Source organism: Eubalaena glacialis, chromosome 11 (assembly GCF_028564815.1).
Source record: "Eubalaena glacialis isolate mEubGla1 chromosome 11, mEubGla1.1.hap2.+ XY, whole genome shotgun sequence".
In the NCBI taxonomy this organism is placed as follows: domain Eukaryota; kingdom Metazoa; phylum Chordata; class Mammalia; order Artiodactyla; family Balaenidae; genus Eubalaena; species Eubalaena glacialis.
In genome coordinates, this window is record NC_083726.1 from 23,429,636 (window position 1) to 23,439,124 (window position 9,489).

The 9,489-nt window shown below is 38.9% G+C and overlaps 1 non-coding gene across 1 annotated transcript; it reads right to left on the bottom strand.

The window, feature by feature from the left end:
• Positions 1–7,230: 7,230 nt before the first annotated feature.
• TRNAW-CCA (transfer RNA tryptophan (anticodon CCA)) lies at positions 7,231–7,302 on the bottom strand. The gene has a single exon. It is a non-coding gene; the product is annotated as a tRNA-Trp (tRNA).
• Between the last annotated feature and the right edge of the window lie 2,187 nt (positions 7,303–9,489).

Genomic DNA, 9,489 nt, shown 5'->3' on the forward strand with positions numbered 1-9,489 from the left:
GAAGAATAGCCGCAGCCTTTCCTCCCCAAACGCTAGCCCTGAAGGGAAAGAAAAGGAGCGAGGCGTGCACGTGGACGCTCATCTTCCTCGATTTGATTTACTTGGGGGAGGCAAGGGGAGAGTGGGCAGTTAAATCCCCGTCTCTGCTTGCGAACGCTTCTTTTGTTCCCGAAATTCGGAAAAAGCCAGACCTCGACTACGGGGCACTTTGAACCACCCTTGAATTTGTGATGAAATTGTATTGCCAAATACTGCACTTGCCTCTTACCCTAAAGAAGGTTGGGGCCTTTCTAAATTATTTCATTTAGTTATTTGGGGCTCAACTGCATTTTGTTCAGAGCCGTCTCTGGGTTGGATCCCTCCACCCGTAAGTATCTTACCCGTAACTTAAACCTAATGCTTCATAATACAACGAAATGAAATGATTTAGGAATTCCTTAATGGATAACTTACAACTGAGACAGGTGTATTCTAGATTTTAATCTTAGGGGAAGCCTAGTGACTAATAATTAGGCCAGAAACCCTAATCAAACCCCTATTACGGATCCGAGTTAAAACCTGGTGGAGTCTCAGAAATTTTACAATAAAAATGTCTTCCTGAAAACAAATACCATTAATGACAAACGTTTGCATACCTTTCGAATTTATATCTGTTTCAAGATATTTTCTTCCAAGAAAAGAAAGAAGCTGACCTTGGATTTAGGGTGTCTTAATCATTTCCCCAGATTCTGACCTCCAAACTATGCTTTATAAGCTACTTAAAAACAAAAAGTTTACCTGATTTCTGCATGGTTGTTTAAGTTCCAGTAAATTTACTCGAAATACTAAAAATGTTTCCTATGAATTAAGCCATTTTATTTTTAGAAATTGAGGAGACATTTCTTTTAACGATAGTCCTTTCCTAGAGGCATTTTACTAATTATTTTCTAAAAATATCAGTATTTACATATATTTGAGCAATAGTATTCAGATCAGAAATGCAAAATTAAAATTGTATTTTAATTAGCCAGTTGTTTCGTAGGTCTTTAGGTTGCTGTGTAAGAGTTACTTTAACCATTACCTACCCACCCCCAGCTTCACTGGGTACAGAGGCAAGGGTTTCATCTTCAGATGGTGAACTGAGCTGACAGGCGAACGACCATGATTTCGCAGTGACTGGTAACCCCATAAATGTAGTCAATGAGTGTGGGATGGTCCCAGGCAGTGTGCCTGGCACAGTTCAGTTATTCTTCCAGTATAGTCTCAAATTATGCGCAAGGCAAAAGTCCTGAGCAGAATATCTGCAAGGCCACAGTTAACGGGTTTATTCTATCCTATTTGAATTAGCAAGTTATCCTGTTAAATCGTTACCTTGCTAGTTGAAGGGGTTGGCTCTGGCATGACTGTACTAACAGTTTTTAAGAGGTAGGTTTTGCCGCTCTAACTGAAAAGGGTCAGAGTTACCAGGGCTACATTTGATCTGACAAGGATGGAGTACACAGAAGGATCTCCAGGCTCTGATAGCTGCCCTGTGGTCTGAGGATACCTGGGCAGCTAGGTTCCTGAAGTGGATCTTCAGAGGAGGAGGAGGCATCACTGACACTTTGAAAATAATAATCTACGTAAATTTGATGCCAGTGGAGTACAATGCTGGAATCACAGAGCCACCTGGAGGGACATCTGAGGGTGCTGCACTGGAACTCTGGTTTTTTCATAGGGCGTTTGTACCAGAAATTTTCCAGGCAGTGTAATCCTACTTTCTACCACAAGCAAAAAAAAAAAAAAAAAAAAAAAAAAAAAATCACCTGTTGAGTCTGAAAATTATGTTTTATTTTTATTTCTGATTGAGTTATAAACATATCAATACAATATTTATTAGTTTCAAGTGTACAACCGTGATTCTATATTTTTATGCTTTATGAAATGATCACCATACAAAGTTGTTAAAATATTTTTGACTATTCCCTTATGTGTACATTACATACCCATGACTTAGTTATCTTATAGTTGGAAGTTTGTACCTCATAATCCCCTTCCCCTATGGCAACCACCAGTTTGTTCACTGTATCTGAGAGTCTGTTTCTGTTTTGTTTGTCCATTTGTTTTGTTTTTCAGATTCCACATGTAAGTGAAATCATACGGCATTTCTCTCTGTCTGACTTATTTCACTTAGCCTAATACCCCCCAGGTACATCCATGTTGCTGCAAATGGCAAGATTTCATTTTTTTTATGGCTGAGTAATATTCCAGTGTGTGTGTGTGTGTGTGTGTGTGTCTGTGTCTGTGTCTGTGTCTATGCCTGTCAATGTATATCACATTTTCTTTATCCATTCACCTATGGAGGGACACTTATTTTGCTTCCATATCTTCGATGTTGTAAACGATGCTGCAATAAACATAGGGGTACATATATCTTTTTGAATTAGTATTTTTGTTTTCTTCAGATAAATACCTAGAAGTGGAATTGCTAGATCCTATGGTAGTTCTATTTTTAATTTTTTGAGGAACCTTCATACTGTTTTCCATAGTGGCTGCACCAGTTTACATTCTCATAAATAGTGCAAGAGAATTCCCTTTTCTCCACATCCTTGCCAATACTTGTCTTTTGATAATAGCCCTTTTGACAGGTGTGAGATGGTATCTTGCTGTGGTTTCGATTTGCATTTCCCTAATGATTAGTGATGTTGAGCACCTTTTCAGTGTGTGTTGGCCATCTGTATGTCTTCTGAAAGTTCTTTTAAATATACACAGTACTGTGCGCTACAGGCCAACATTAAAGATAACATAATTCACAAAGAACTGCATTCTAGATGCCTGAAATCAATGTTCCCTGAGTAAAAACATTTTCATTCCCTCATTAATTCTCTCTCCTTTTCTTATCCCTGGACACTATCAAAAGGAGGTTACTTGCAGATTCTACATTTGTCAGGAGACATGGCTGATGTCATAAGCTATCAGACAGTGAGATTTACTTTCTACATCATCCACAAAGCCATGAGTTATCAAATTCAGACTCGGAATTATCCTAGATGCATCCAGGTATATCCCCAGCACCACTATTTTTAGTGATGAAGGTAATTTTGCTTTTAACTCTGCTGTAGAGCTCCGAAGTAGAGGGTTTTTTTTTTTTCATACTCTTATGTACCTTAAGGCCGAGAGGTTGGGCTACAGAGTTTGGGTGGCCTCTTTGTTCCTGGTTGCCACTTTCAAACGATTTCTCCTCTTTCCTCCTTCAAAAACATTTGAAGTTCACATCATCATAAATCACACCTCATCCTCTTTACTGCTATAATTTCTCAACCCCTGGCCAATCTCCCTCAGAAATTAGACCATTGCTCCATGCTCTAAGTTTTCCTCACCATCCCTTTTGTCTACATTCTGTGTGAATTCAGCATTCTTACAGACGGCCCATGTAACACTGACATTGGGCCTCTTAGGTCTTTGACCTCTTCATCTCCAACAACTTGTTCCTCTATTCCATCTCATCCGTCCACTCCAGTGGTAAGACTCTGAACCCTGTCATCAATAGCTGTTTTACCTTCTAAATCTCAATTTCAAGCATCCCAATTGTCAATCACTAGCCTCTTTTCCTCAGCTCATTTATCGTATTCTCACTGACCTCCAATTCATTAACCCCAACACTTTAAAGAAAAACCTATTATCCTGCTCCTGCTGTTATATAATCATTCCAACTCAACTGAAGTAGATTCCCTGATCAATCCATGTAATCACTCTTTTGCAAACATTTTCAACGCTCTTACTCCAATGTCTCTATCTTTCTTGCTTGGAAGAGCCTCAACCTTGCTGGGACTGAACCTTGCTGGAACAAACTTTCTCACTGCTTGCGCCCAAGTAGCAAAGATTGCTGGAGAAAAATCATACAACAACTGGTTTTAATTCATGATCTCAGACCTCACAGGAGCACTAGACACTGGCTGACAAAGCTCTTCATTCTCTGGATTAACCATTCATATCTTCACTTCTCAAATTGCTCACATCCCTTCCCCGTACCTCTCCCCATTTTCAACTGGTAACCTTGCTTCATACTTGAGAAAATAGAAACCATCTGTAGGAATGCCTCAACTTCAGACGGTCAAATCTGCACTCATTTTCTCTTGCATCTTTCTTGTTTAAATTGAAGTGGTGTCCTTCTATCAGAGTGAATTCCACCAGTTGTACTCTGGATCTCACCCTTCTGTCCTTCTCAAGGGCTTGATTCTTTCAGTCATCTCCTGTGAAATTTCTGAATTAAAAAAAAAAAGACTTGATGTTTTATTTTGTGTTACATTCATCCAATATAACAAACTTTAATTATCTTTTATGTTGAAACAGGTATTAGGTTTAAAAAAAATCTTTAAAATGTTACAGCTCTGGTAACCAAAACTTTGGGAAACAGTGGAAGGATATTTCTATGTGAAGCCACAGATTTTCTTTTTTTAAATGATGCTATTACTTTGTCAGAAAACTCTTCCAAAACTTTTTTTTTTCCTAAAACACTTGATAACTGCCTTCATTTCCCTTTTTGGAGTTCTTAATGTTATTAACATACAGGTGACTTTTTTATTTTTCATATCCTGTTTTGTATAGGACTTGGTTGTGAATTTAAGGATGTCACCTCAAACAGCAGTTGATGAAATACTACATGGTCATGAAAATCATGTTCTTGACATTTATTTAAGAATATGAGAGAATGTTTACAACACAGCAGTAAGTAAAATACAAGTAGAAAAAGAGACCCATGTTAGAGTAAGATCTCAGTTCTATAAAGAACTGAAATGTGTATGGATATGTGTATATTTAAATGGACTACATGAATATAGACCAGAATGTTTGTAGTAGTTTCCTCTAGGTGATGGGGACAGGTGATTTTTCTTTTCTTCCCTATGTTTTTCTGTATTTCCCAAGATTTCTACAATGAACACATATGATTTTATAATCATAACTACTTTTCTACTTTATAATCATAACTAACGATTTATAATCATAACTACTTTGAATTAGTGTGAGAAATTGGGGAATCACTTGACTTATCAGAATTCAGAATCTGTTTTTCAGTTTTCATTTCCAAAGGCTCCATTTTATCAGTTTATCCAGAGTACATCAGTCTTAGGTAAATGATTAAAAATAATTCAAAAGAGAAAGCTTATTAAACGAGATAAATGCTCAGTGCATTCTGTACTAGTGGATAAATCCACTTGTATGAATAAATGATAGACTGGAAACTTTTTAGTGAAATAGAACAAAATCACAGAGCTATTAAGTGTCGGGATTTGGGAATTCAAATATGAATTTGTGTATTCCAGAGCCTCTTTCCTTATATCATTACTATATAATGATTGTAGAGGTTTAAGTTAAAATGAAGTGTTGGATTTTGGGTCATTTCAAAGTTACAGCAAGTTAGCAAATGGGTCATTCTGAGAAACTACAAATGTCCAGCCTTGGTAAAGAAGCCGGAACCTGTGAAGTGACAATTTTAGACCTATAGCACTAATAATGACATATATATATATTGCTTTACTCCCCCGCTACCTCAAAATGTGGCTGTATTTGGAGATGAGGCCTTTTAAGAGGTGATTAAGCTAAAATGAAGCCGTTAAAATGGGTCCTAATACAATCTGACTGGTGTCCTTGTAAGAGGAAACTTGGACACACAGAGAGACACTAGGGAAGTGTGTGTACAGAGGAAAGACCATGTGAGAACACAACAAGAAGGTGGCCATCTATGAGCCAAGGACAGGCCTTAGAAGAAACCAACCATGCTCTCACATTGATCTTGGACTTCTAGCCTTCAGAACGGTCAGAAAATTTCTGTTGTTTAAGCTACCCAGTCTGTGGTATTTTGCTATGGTGGCCCTAGCAAGGTAATACATATAAACCTCTACTTTTATAGTTGAAGAAGTCAGATCACAGGGTGACCTTGACTCATAGAAGGCATTTATGTATGTTCATTGGATGAATAAATGCCTTAAAGTCACAAAGAAACTTTCATTATTTTTCAAGATCTTCCTTTATGAGGACTTTTTGAACTACCCAAGGCAGAGTTAAGGTCCCTATTTTAGCACCCTCACACCACTCTGTTCATGCTACTCTCATGGCACTCACCCCAACATATTATGGTGTTTGGTTACTTAACGTATCTTTTTCCTGCTGCTCCAAAAAAACTCCACTTTCACTCTGTGTATCCTTTTCCTCAGTGTTTATCACAGTATCAGTGGTCCATAAATATCTGTTGAAATGGGTGATCTAATCTCAATCCAACCAAAAAAGAAAGGGAAGAACAAACTACACAGAATAAAAACACAATTTCCAATGCTATATTAGGTTGAAACATAAGAAATTAATATTTGCTATTTTCAAAATACTGAGCAGGAAAACTTGGTGACTTCCATGGAACATATCCAATTAAAAAAAAAAAATTTCTCCTAGTCTTGCTATTCATTTTTTGTACAACAGATATTTGACACATGCCTGTTAAGGCACTATTCAGTACTAAGAGTCCTGGAGCTTACAAAGGTGAATGAGTAAACTTTGCTCCCTGCTTTGAGAGCTTAATAGTTGAAAGTGGTACCTGATTTATCACCACTCGCATTAGTTAGTGAAAATATAAAAGATGCATTGGTATCACTTAGGTCCAATGGCTTCTAGCAAGTTCTTTCAACAGTTTGTTTCCACCTTTATTATAAAACATTTAGTAAAGAGTGGGATCTGGGGTCAGTCACGCGGTTCAGAGTCTTGGGTGGGTAACTATTCTTCTGTGTGCCACAGTTTCATCCGTAAGCGTGTACAATGTGCACACGTTGCAGGGTTGTTTACAGTGCCTGGCACATGGGCTAAAGCATGTAAACTATTACACAAAGTTAGAAATTGTACCCTGTTGGACTTGCTTGCCGAAGGCAAACGGGTCTAAAATTGTTTTCGGAAAAACAGCTTGTACAGTATATGTATTGTATGTTTCCTGTTAAGGACCACCATGGGCTGATATGCCCACGAATGCACAACAGTAATAGCCCACATCTCCATGCATTATGCACTTTGAATGACAGAGAACTCACAAGGCCAAACATTAAAAAAAAAAAAGAAATCAGCCTTAACGTTTCACGATATATAGTGATCCTTGTCTTTTTGCAGACTAAGGATTACTGGGATAACATTTGAACGAGGAAGATTTAACCTAAAATCAAAGGCATTTTCAAAAAATGGCGGGAATACATCTAGCTTTATAGAAACCAGTGAGCCTAAAAATAAAAGCCATGACCCCGACGTGATTCGAACACGCAGCCTTCTGATCTGGAGTCAGACGCGCTACCGTTGCGCCACGAGGTCCTGCTGGGCTGTGGCTCGCGCAATTTCTTAGGACTCCGGTAACATGGCGTCTCTTCCGGGCACGCCTCGCCTGTTCTTCCATTCTCTCCCTGCCCCTCCATCCAGTTTAGGTCGGACTGGAGACTGATTCTTTTAGTGCCAAGATTTTCCTCACAGCTATCCTTCTACCTAGGCTAGGATGGAACTAGCAGAGGCGGGAGAATGGAGCTCCCCTTTTAGTCGAGTCTCCAGGGTCAAAGGAAACCGATCCTTCCTCTTCTTCTGCAAGCGATTTCCGTTCTAACCTGCCGGGCTAGGGGCGGAGACTCGGCCCTCATCTTCCCCACCCCCTCCCCGTTCTGTGGGCTGAGTTCGTGACCTCCGTTTGGAATTTGGCGGGGCGCTACTGCGCATGCGTAGGCCTTTGCCAGCTAGCGTCAGGTACCGGCTGGGAGCGAGCAGTGGGTTTTTGACGAGCGTTTTCGTCCTTCTTAACCCTTCTGACAACAGTGTAAAGCGTCTACTCTCAGAGTTGGCTTTTATCTCACGGTGAGCATTAAGCTTAAAAGTTACCATTTTGAAAAGACGCACTTACAAAAAATATCCGCATGTTGTGTTTGTCAGCCAGGCCGGGCAGTTGAATTACGCGGGAAATAGTAGTAGTGGTTAGTAAAAGTGAGTCATTCTCCCCGTCGGGGAATTGAACCCCGGTCTCCCGCGTGACAGGCGGGGATACTAACCACTATACTAACGAGGAGCTGTTCATTAATTTCTTCTCAAGTATTACTTCAAGGTAAGGAAAGATTTCCCCTCCTACAGTCACCTGCAGGTGTGAAAATACCCAGCCTGTTGCTCCTCACATTATCCATTCTGGGCGCCTTGGACTCTTTTTGTCACTGAAAACAGTAAATGGTTTAGAATAAATGAAACAAAATTCGCTTCTAGTTTTAGTGATGGTGACCTGTTGAACATAGTTTGCCAGGACTTTTCATGCTTTCCAGATGATTTAGGTTTGTGGCGGGAGATTTTTGTTTTAAGTGACCGTGAGTTGACGCAGAGTTCTTTTTTTTTTTTTTTTTTAATTTTATTAGAGTATGGTTGATTTACAATGTTGTGTTAGGAAGCAGAGTTTTACCTTCACAAACTTATATATTTTTTCTTTAGTCAAAGTTCAAGGATATCATATGGTTGCCAGATGTCAGGGGCAGTAGGAGTTGCCCCACAGTCTAGTGCCTCTTCAAACTATTTGTAAGCTTTTCAGACACAAAAGGGCTCACGCAGGCCAAATGAAATTTTATTAGCTGATTTTTCCTGTATTTAGGTCTTTTTCCTGAGGCGTCTACAGTTTACTCGGAAATGACAAACACTTAAATGGTTAAATAATAATACATTTAAATAATTCAAAACAAGGATGTGCCATTGATTAAACATAGAGTTAGGAAAGTACATTAATATAATAATTTATATTATCCTGAGCCTTTTCATAAACAGGATCAAGCCTGTTCCCAGGGGGACCAAGAGGGCCTCACTTACAAACTTCTAAGGTTAACTCTAAATAAGTGAATTTATAGAGTCACAAACTGACATGATTAAATGTTTTTATTATAGAACTTAAACTTACGTGTCTTAAGAAATCCATTCCTTGTACTAGGAATTAGTATTTTTATAGATCATAGGTTACATGGTGTTTTCCATCTGATGAAAGTGATTTTGGATTTAAATGCAGACATTTAAAAAAATGGCAATTTCTTTTTTTTTTTAACATCTTTATTGGAGTATAATTGCTTTACAATGTTGTGTTAGTTTCTGCTGTATAACAAAGTGAATCAGCTATACATATACAAATATCCCCATATCCCCTCCCTCTTGCGTCTCCCTCCCTCCCACCGTCCCTATCCCACCCCTCTAGGTGGTCACAAAGCACTGAGCTGATCTCCCTGTGCTATGCGGCTGCTTCCCACTAGCTATCTAGTTTACATTTGGTAGTGTATATATGTCCATGCCACTCTCTCACTTCATCCCAGCTTACCCTTCCCCCTCCCCATGTCCTCAAGTCCATTCCCTATGTCTGCATCTTTATTCCTGTCCTGCCCATAGGTTCTTCATTTTTTTTTTTTTTTTAGATTCCATATATATGTGTTAGCATACGGTATTTGTTTTTCTCTTTCTGACTTACTTCACTCTATATGACAGTCTCCAGGTCCATCC